Source organism: Plecotus auritus, assembly GCF_963455305.1.
Source record: "Plecotus auritus genome assembly, chromosome: 7".
Classification (NCBI taxonomy): Eukaryota; Metazoa; Chordata; class Mammalia; order Chiroptera; family Vespertilionidae; genus Plecotus; species Plecotus auritus.
This window is the reverse complement of record NC_137774.1, coordinates 49,067,088-49,077,549: the sequence shown is the minus strand read 5'-3', so window position 1 is coordinate 49,077,549 and position 10,462 is coordinate 49,067,088.

Below are 10,462 nucleotides of genomic sequence, written 5' to 3'. Positions count from 1 at the left end.
AGATAAATTTTTTATACAAAATAATTGAATTATATATAAAGATATTTTTTTCTTCACATTCATGGACCCTTTACAGAAAGCAATTACATACTTGGCCACAGAGAAAGCTTAACAAATTCAAAAACACAAAGACTTCTTATGCTACATTCTTTGATCATAATCCAATAAAATTAGAAATAAAAAATATGACTGAAAGACTTTCACTACTTGGAAATGAGGAAACACTCTCCTAAATAACTCTTGGATCAAAGTAGGAAATCACAATTGAAATTACAATCTAGTTAGATTTTTAAAAAAAGAAAAGAACTCACCATACCAAATATGTATCGCAGTGGAAGCTATACTCAAGAAAATTAATAGCCCAAATGTTTTATTACCACAGATGAAAATTAGAATTATTTGTTTAAAAAATAGAAATAGAAGAAGAGTAATGAATAAATCAACAAGTTTAATTTAGGGGGACTATAAACAATAAAGTAGGCAGACTTCTGACAAGTCTAATCAGGCAAAAGGAAGTAAAACTAAAGAAAGTGAAATTAGAATCAATAAGTGGAGCATAGCAATAAATACAGAGTACAAATAATTACTACATTCTACTCAATGCATGAGATTTCTATAGCTGATGAAATTACGAAAATATGGAAAAAGTTAAATTGTGGAAAGACCTCCTCCCAAACCCTGAAAACCTGACTAGACTAAAAGGAACTGAAAAAGTTTTCAAAGAATTTGCCATCTAACAAGACCCAGAGCTAAAAATGTGTCAAGGTGAGAGTTGATGAATCAAGGCCCAAAAGCTCATAGGAATATGTGAACTCTTCAGAGTCCTGATTCATTGTTTGAATTAAAAAGAAATACTGTAGCAGAAAAGAGATCTGATAGGTCAATCTAAAGTATAAGGCAAAACAAACAAACAAAACAAAACAAAAATTCAATAAAATATTCTGAAAATAATTCTTCAGAATATTAAAAGAACATGCCTTCTTAGCTGAGTAGGATTTAGCTAAAGGATGCAAATTGCTTTGTGCATAGTCCATGATGCAGAGAATAATGCAGTAGTCCTGGTGGGGCAAGAGTAGGGTAGAGGTGGTCAATGGGGGTGGGGGGTGGGGAGGGACATCTATAATACTTTCAAAAATAAAGATAAATTTTTTTATAAAAGCAAAATTATGTTAAAAGAAGAAACGTGACAATTAGAGTCATAGTATTTTTTTCAGCAATGGCAAGACCATCATTGCAATTAACATCCATTATCACAAGACCAGAAACTGTAAAGTGCTATATAAGGATTACTATCCTTACATTACTTGGAACAAGTACTGTATCTGAATATATGGTCGGTACCCAATAAATGTCCACTCAAGTGAACAGAATTCTTAATGCCAAATGAATGAGCTAGGCAGTAAATAGTATATGGTTTCAGAGGAGAGAGGTTCACTGAAGGCTGCATTGGTCAGGGATGGGGGTGGTCAGATTTACAACATTTACACAGGAGAGAGGAGGTCGTTCCCCAGAGAGGAGTGCTAGGAGCACAGAACTCAGAGTAGCAGGATGAAGGGACCCATATGAGACTATTCTTTCTCCTGTGGGCACAGAGAGCCAGTAAAATGTTTGTCGGAAGCATGAGATGTACTGCATCATATTTTACAATATTCCTTTCAAAGGAGTACATATTTAAAACCAAAACCTGCAGCAAGCTGAGCAATTAGCAGCCTATATTTAATAGTTTAGGTCGAGTGAGGTCAATGGTCTGAAGGAGCAGAAAGAGGAGAGGAAGGGACACTGACATCACCTCATTCTGCTTCTCCATAGCCAATCCGTCACCAAGTCTTCCCCAGGGACATCCAAAATCTCTCTCAAGTCATATCCACTTCTCTCCATTACCATCACGTGCACCCTCTCCCACATAGACTTTCTGCCCTAAGCTGTCATGATAATTTCTCAAATGTTTTTTCAGCATCTACTCCAGTCCCCTTCAAGTCTAATAGTATTCTTCAAACCAATGAGTGGACAATTTTTAACTGAAAGTATAATATTCTCTCTGTGTCTAGGTTTCTCCTTGTATGTCTCACTCGCTGTCTCACTTTCTCTGTCTCACTCTGTCTCTCTGTCTCACTCTGTCTCTCTGTCTCACTCTGTCTCTCTGTCTCACTGTTTTCTGTCTCTGCTTCTCTCTCTCTCTCTCTCTCTCTCTCTCTCTCTCTCTCTCTCTCTCTCTCACACACACACACACACACACACACACACACACACACACGCAGACTCAACAAATATTTGTTGAGCTCCTAATATGTTCCAAGCACAATTGTAGACATTGGAAAGAGAGATTTCCATTTTCCTTTTCTCACAGAGGGTATACTAGTATCTAGTAGAGCAGGCAGCAGCTACATTCATGAATATAAGCCATGTGAACTGCACACAACTACAGTCAGGAGCAATGAGCCGGATGAGAGGATGGAGCAGGATGAGGGTCATTCTTTTAGGAGCACCTGATCTGGGGGCTTCCGTGAGGAGGTGAACTTGAACAGGTGCTAATGAAATACTTAACAATGTTGTAAGCACAGATGGAAAGGAGGGGGTTAGGGGCTACAGAAGAACATCGGCCTTTCCATTCTGAGAACTTGCAGTTTCACAAGGGGCTTACCTGCTTCTTGAAAGATTATGAACCTGCAGCTTGAATCCAATCACTCTAACTCCACTTATGCTCTAGGCCCTGAAAAGATAATAAAATTCCTCTTGGGATCAAGTGATCAGGTTTGCCTTGCTAATTTTAGAATGTTAAAAAATGTTGGACCACGAAAATAAGAACTATATTGGAAACTACATTCTCAAGTAGACCCTTTTTTTAGGTAAATAAAAGTCCACTTGGCTCTTGCTGACTGAATTACACATAGTTTCCTTCGACTTTTCTAGTACTAACCCTTTGGAAATATATATAACTGGCTTAGAAAAATAAAATGCGGCTTTCTTTCCATCTCTCCCTTTATTGTTGTTGGTTTTTCCACTTCTGGAAGCTTTTATAAAGAATTCTCAGGGAAATTTAAATTAGGTAGGAAGAGCCGCAAGCTTCTGGACTGACCTCAGCTTCCAACTTAATTCCCAAAACTTGCTGCAGTACAGATGAGAAAATTAATCCAAAGGGAGTCCCTGAGCCCACCCCGCCCAAAACCAAGTTTTGCCTACAGGTGTATAAATGAAATATGAATTTCAACATTTACTGTATGAATGTCTTCAGAGCTTTAAAAAATTACCTATTGTACAAAAAAAATGGGGCCTTTTCTCAGAGAGTTAGCATTCTGAAATGTTGATAATTTTGCAATAAAGTTCAATATCCTATTTTTACAGGCTATCCCAGAAAAGATCTTCTGTGAAGGTTTTTCAAGTTCTAAGAGAGGAACCATAGTGAAATGTGGGGTTTGGTAAGAAGAAAAAAAAAAGAAACGGTTGTGCTAAAACTCATTAGCATCATTTGGAAATGCGGAGGCTGTTGTAATCACTATAAGGATATAAAATAAACATAAAAGATGCCAGGAGCTTGAACAAACAAGTCCAGACAATAAAGAGAAAGGCAACATGAAAAAGATGTTCTACAAACAGAAATGCAAACGTGGACAACAGGAAAGGTTCCGGAGGTGAATTCTTACAGATATGCAGCTTCTCATAAAACAAATTTGGCCCTAGCCGGTTTGGCTCAGTGCATGGAGTGTCAGTCTGCAGACTGAAGGGTCCCAGGTTTGATTCCGGTCAAGGGCATGTACCTTGGTTTTGGGCATATCCCCGGTGGGGGGTGTGCAGGAGGCAGCTGATCGATATTTCTCTCTCTTCGATGTTTCTAACTCTCTATCCCTCTCCTTTCCTCTCTGTAAAAATCAATAAAGTATATTTTTTTAAAAAAAACAAATTTGAACATGTCCTAAAGTTGACTGTGGTGATGGCTGCCCAATTCTGGGAATATCCTAAAAGCCATTGAATTATTAACTTTAAATGCATGAACTGTTTGGAGTGCAATTTGTATTTAAATAAAGTTGATATAAATAGCAGCCTTACATCCGATATAAATATATTCCGCCTTATGTAGTTAGAAGCAAAGACTGGGCTGTGAGAGTTTCAAAGGACCACAAGCTTACAGGTATAGGTTCTGAGCAGCCTTTGATAGAGCAAACATTAAGACCATTTGAGGAGGGTGCAGGGACGGAATGGGTATCTTTTCATCTCACTCACCTTCTCTGTATTTTATTTACTTTTCCCTTGAATGTCTCCTCTCCTCTGTCCACCACTCCCTTCCACACGTTTCTCCTCCTAGTTGCCAGTGTTGTCCTGATTGTTCTTGTCTCTCTTACTTGTTCACGGTATTAAATTGAATTGTGGATGTACGACCTACTACATATATGTATTTTTAAAAGTTCTTGATTTCCTGGATAAACTTGAAAATCTTTTATGATTTTCTATTTTTCTTTCAGTTTGTTTTAATGAAAAATAATGTTGTCATTTATCTTCTGGACAATAATAGATTGTGTGTGTTTCTGGAAACCTCAATTCAAGCCATTATAAACATCTCAGAATTTGAGTTTTGTTTAAATCCACAAGCAGGTTATATCAGTTGGGAAGTTCAGTCAGATAAGACAAAACAGGTCACTTTCTCAATTTAAAAGATGCCAGAATTATTCCTGGGTCTCAAATATTTGTAACGAATCATGAATATTTGGGCTTTGTCCACAAGAAACTCACTTCACATCATATTTAGACTTCTTAGTTGAAATTCCTCTTTAAATAGGACCATTTTTTCAAAATTCAGAGTTCAAACTTAGAAAATCATTTCAAGCAGAGAGAATACTTGTGAGGGCAAAGGCACGCAATGCCATAGACATCTATGGTAGTGAACTTGTTCATAAATCTTTGCCATGTAAATGAAGTCACCAAGTTTACAGGGAAATGTAACTGAAACCCCCTATTTTATAAGATTGTGGTACATTTTTTTTGGAAGTGAGATGAGAGGCTCTCCTCCTTTACTCCCTCTCTCCTCCATTCAGAGCAAACTAGCTCCAGGAGAGGCCCTCCCCAAAGGTCCATCGTCTCATTAAGGCCTTTTTTTAGGCATGATCTCATCGCTTCCAGTTAAATAGTAATAAACGATTTGTAAGGAGTGACTTACATCAGTGCCTTATAAATAACCACCAACGGCTGCGTTTGACTTACTTAAAATATTGACTCAGACATTTGGATGCACACAAGGGTACCAGCTCTGCAACCTCTCAATCCCTTTACGCCAGACAAGTTAGTAAGTCCACAGAGTCTGCCGAAGAGATGGGTGCACAGCATTTCCCAGGCACAGACCACTGTAGGTGCCATCCCTAGGCCCTGGGTAGGAAAGGCAAAAACAGTGGACCATGTTCCCGGGGTAGTTCCATCTCTGCAGGTTTTCCTATTGATTCTGCTATAAATAAGTGAACATGACTCTCCTGCCCCATTGCCAGAGCCCTTCACATGCAGAATCCATCACAGGCTGCTCTCAAGTGTCCCCACGTGTAAAGGGCAAGTTTGCATTGCCAATTACTCAGGTGACAGAGAGTCCTCCCCTCTCTGCTGCTCGCAAGTGATGAAGAATGGTTGCACTTATTTGCAAACATGGCTAGAATTGAAGGGTTTGGAAGGACAGAATATGGTTTCACAGCTTAATCCTGTCATCAGCTGAACCCAAAAACTTTATCAAAATAATTATTTTTAGGAAGAATGTAAAGGATGGAGGCTAAGAGTCAGAAGACCTGAGCTTGAGGACTATCGACTCTTCACTAACCAAGGCTCTGAGCAGGCTCACTCCAACTTGGTCAAGTCATACAAGCCCCTTGACACAGTTTCCTCAACTGTCAACTAAGATCACCTAAAATGCATGTCCTTCCCATTTTCCAGGCCTGTTGTAGAGATCAAATGAGGGAGGGTGCAAATACATGCTGCGAATATATAAAGTGCAGTGCAGATGTTAGGTAGACAGAGTCTGAAGCCATTCCTAACCCATGGGTACAGAACTCCTAGCATTGGAACTATATCTCCTATCCTGTGGTAGATTGAATCATTGACCCCAATCCCTTACCCCTTCTTGCATCTATGTCCTTCGCTGTATAACTTTGTCTTTCTTTCCTCTGAAGCCAGAGTATACTTCCCTTAGGGTGACCAACCATCTTGTTTTCCCAAGATGTGGCTTTCAATACTAAAACCAGGAAAGTTCCCAGCGTATTGGGATCAACTAGTCAGTATAAGACTTTCACAACTCTTGCCTTTGGGCTTGGCCATGTAACTTGCTTTGACCAATGATATTCTAGAAGAAATGTCACAAGCAAAGTTTGAAATAAGCTTGAGTGGTGGTTTTTGAGCTCTTGAACCTCTACCATTTCTATAAGAAGAGTATCCTTCCCCAGAGTAGCTGCTGCCTCTTCAGCCTGGGTTCCTGCGTGACCTGCAGGAAAAAGCCACGCCCAGGTGGACCAGTCTGGATATGGTTTAGATCAGTCAACTCCCAACTGACCCACTGATAAGTGAATCAGAATCAATGGCGGGTGTTTTAAGCCCTGACTATTGGGATGGATTGTTACACGGCAATAGGTAATTGATATACAACATGTTTCTTCTACTACTGACAATCTTTTACTTTTCTATCATCAAGTATGGGTCTCAAATTCAACTTCTTTTGGGAAGGGTAGTTAAGTCTTGCTTTGGTGGTACAGACTTCTCAGCAACTTCCTGTCTATTGTATAGAAGTAGAATGGCAATGTTGCAATTATTCACCTTAGAAAATGAAAGTATATGTTTGGGTGAGTATAAACCTCAAAGACACTTATTGTGAAAGTTTGTGCTATAATCCCCTTAAAGGACTACTCCGGATGTCAGAAACCAACATGTCAAAGGAACAAGTTTGTGATTTCAAAAGAAAGGTAGAGGATGAGGGACACAAGCTTAGCACCACCCTCAATATCCTCCACAAAGGCCTACGAAATACAAAGCATGGAAAATCTTCATCAGAGATGGAAGCTCTGAGTAGAGATAGCTGTCTGTCCCTAAAATGCTCAACTTCTCTTAGATTTTTTTAAAAATTCTTTGTTCTTCTGCAATAGATGAAAGTTTCTAATATTTGTGCTTCACCTCACTTATATATTTGTGGTGTCAATTCTAGCTTTCCTAAAAAGCACATTTCTATAAGTTATCCAATGCAAAGCAAGCACTCTACACAACTAATGATTATTAAAATCATGCATTGAATGCATATGACATAACTTGTTGAGGTTTCCATCAAAGAAAAAGTAGATTAAAAACAGTCTGATCCCATTTTAGGAACGATCGGTGTATGCAAATATAGGCATAGGTAAGTGACAGTTAAAGTGGTTATCACTTGGAACTGCAAAAACATGTCATGCTTGTTTTCTTCTTTTCACATAACCTTATTTTTTCATTTTCTCCCAAGTTATGTATTTGTACTAGAGGAAGGGAAATGTAAAAACAAGGCATCTGAACCAGTTAAAGGTCAATTTTTTGTTCTTCTTCAAGACCCCGGAGGAAGGGAACCTCCCTGCTCACTGCCTGCAGTGCTGGGCCAGGTCTCACAAGTTCAGGTTCCATTTTCCTCGACCTCCTAGGAATGGTTCTGGAGCTTCCACTCCATAGCCAGGTCGGGCTCAGAACTTGGCAACCTTGTGCTCCCCAATGGGATTGAAACCTCCAGCAATTGTCGAGATCAGGGTCTCTGTTATGGGTGGGGAAGGACTGGGAAGACTTGGGGCACCTGGGGATTGCCCAGAGAGAGTGAACTTGGGCCCCAACTGTGTAGTCAGGGCAAGGAGAATCTGTTTTCAAGTAATCGCACCAGGACCTTTGTCTTTTAAGGTGTGTGTATGTGTATGTGTGTGTGTGTGATTAATTCAGTGTCACAGAAAATTGTTAACATTGGCTTTGTTTCTAGGTTATTGGAGCCTTAACAAAGAGGAGAAAATCTGTAAAGACTCAGCCTAACTGTGTAAAGAATCACAAAGTACAGGCATTTATGTGATCTGGTCACCATTCATTTGTAAGAGCCTCCCAGCACTATAACAATTATCCATATTGTTAAATATGTTCATGTTGCCAGATTAACTGTTGTAAATTTTAATTAATTGCAACACAAAATACTTGGCACATGCTCAGTCATCCTAGTCAGCTGTCCCTGAAGCATTATCATCTGCTCCCAACTCTGAGAAACATCAGAAAACATCGGTCACGGTGGCAAGATGGGTCCTGCGTATACACACTTAATCGCTTTCTGTGTGGTTATCACTATACCAATCTGGCAAATTTCCCCAAATTTTAATTAGCAAAATTGTTTGAATTCTTTAAAAGCCAAAATGCATTTCCTATTGTTTTCGACATGTCTCCCAATTATTGTTCCTCATTTTGCACCAATATACCAACCAGATGGCTCATTTTCATCTTATTTACACTATTTTTTCCAGCCAAACAGTATTAATCCAACAGTATAAACTGATCCATGTAAACTTCTTGCTGCCCAAGACCTACAGCAGCCTATTTTCTTCCTTCTTGTCCCTGGTGGGGTCACCTCGTGGTCCTCCATCCCTCTGTCCAGACTCTTCACCCTCAGAACTGTTTCATCTCTCTCCAGTGTCTTCTCTCCTTTCCACTGAAGCCTTGGTGGGTGGTCTTCAGAGTCCAGGCTTGGCACCACCTCTATTTCAGAACATTTCCTTCTCTTGATGTAGCTGTAAAAAGACTGTTTGCTGAAATAGAATCACCCACATGTATAGATGTCCTAACCCAGGAGATAGATGAATCTGGAACTTAAAACATCTATTGGTCTTTTTCTTATGCTTTTACTACCCCTATTATTGTGTAGCTTAATCAATCAATTAATTAACCTGTATATACTGATAAGCTAAGAGGAGCCTATATTTTGCTTGGACTTTTGAGAAAACTGAAAGCATAAACCCTAAACTAAAAGACCATATATCCATATATTTAGTTGGGAAAGAGAAAGTTGTGGGGGGAAGGGGAAATTAACCTGCATGCATATAAGCCTAACCAGTGGTCACGGACAACAGGGGGGTGGGGGCATGCGTGGGGAGGGGTTTGGGATGGGAATGGGGGGATGAGAACAAATATGTGATACCTTAATCAATAAAGAAATTAATAAAAAAAAGAAAATAATACCACACACACACACACACACACACACACACAGAATTGGATTGATTATGCATGTAGTAAGATACAGTAAGGTAGGACAGTGTGATGTGAGGTTAGAGGAAGCAGTTTAGAGGAAGATGGATTTGACTGGACTCTGAAATATGGGTAAGATTTAGAAATGTGAACCCAAAAGGAGTTTGACCTTGGAAAAAGTGTCAAAACCACTGTAGAAGCTCTGGTAGAGGAGTATTATATGACATGTTGAAAGTTCAGTCCTAAAAAGATTTCTGTGGTAGTTCTCTACATGTTATAGTGGAGGTAAAAGAATTAGGAAAACCAATTTTAGACACAGCTCTACTAAGAAAACCTCTAACATCTTCTTGTTGCCCACCTACTCAAACTCTGTGTCCAAGCATTCAAGACTGATAGAAATGGGGCTTGGTTTTTATGGCTGAGATTGAAGCAATTAGATATATGGCTACAAAACACTATAGACCATAGAGCTTAGGCATTTAAAGGATAAAAATGGCCAACTAAGTACTCATCTCATTTTATAGGTGAAAATAATGATTCACAGAGAATTTAAAGTCAAGGCTCAGGAATCCAGTACTCGGCATCATAATATTCCCAAGTTAATTTGTGAATAAATCTCAGGTTCAGAAGAGAAATACACTTGCAAGGAAGATACTTTATATGAATTTTCATGATATGAAGTCTTATATGAATTCTCTTCACTGAAAAACCATCTCAATTGTTCCCAACAAAAGACAACAAGGATTTCAGGTCTATACAATAGAATAAAATTTTCAATGTAACCAATATGGCTTTAAATTAAAATAAATAGACACAAACCTAAATCCAAGTATTACTTTGTGACATGAAGGGTAAAGGAAAAAAAATTTTTAAATATATTCCACCAAAGAAAATAAAAGCAAAAACAAACAAACATAAACTATAGATAAAATATGTGAACATCTTGGGAGACTAGGTGAGATAAAACACTAATCAAGACGATGACATCTTGTTTCTATCTCATTGAGAAAAAGTGCCAAGAAGCAACATTTTTCTCCTCTTAGCTGCTTATTCTGAGGCCAGAGTACATCCTAAAATTATTAAGAAATCCAGACACCCAAACAAGAAGTTCTTTCTAAGAGCAAAGACTTTCCTTCATCTGGCTCTATCTTATCTCTGCCCATATGTCTCCCAACCTCCAGCTGGCTTTACCCTCCATCCAAGCCCAGGTTCTCCTAGGCCTCTACCCATGCTCTGCTTCTATCTCCAAGACTTACTTGCCCCCCCTCTC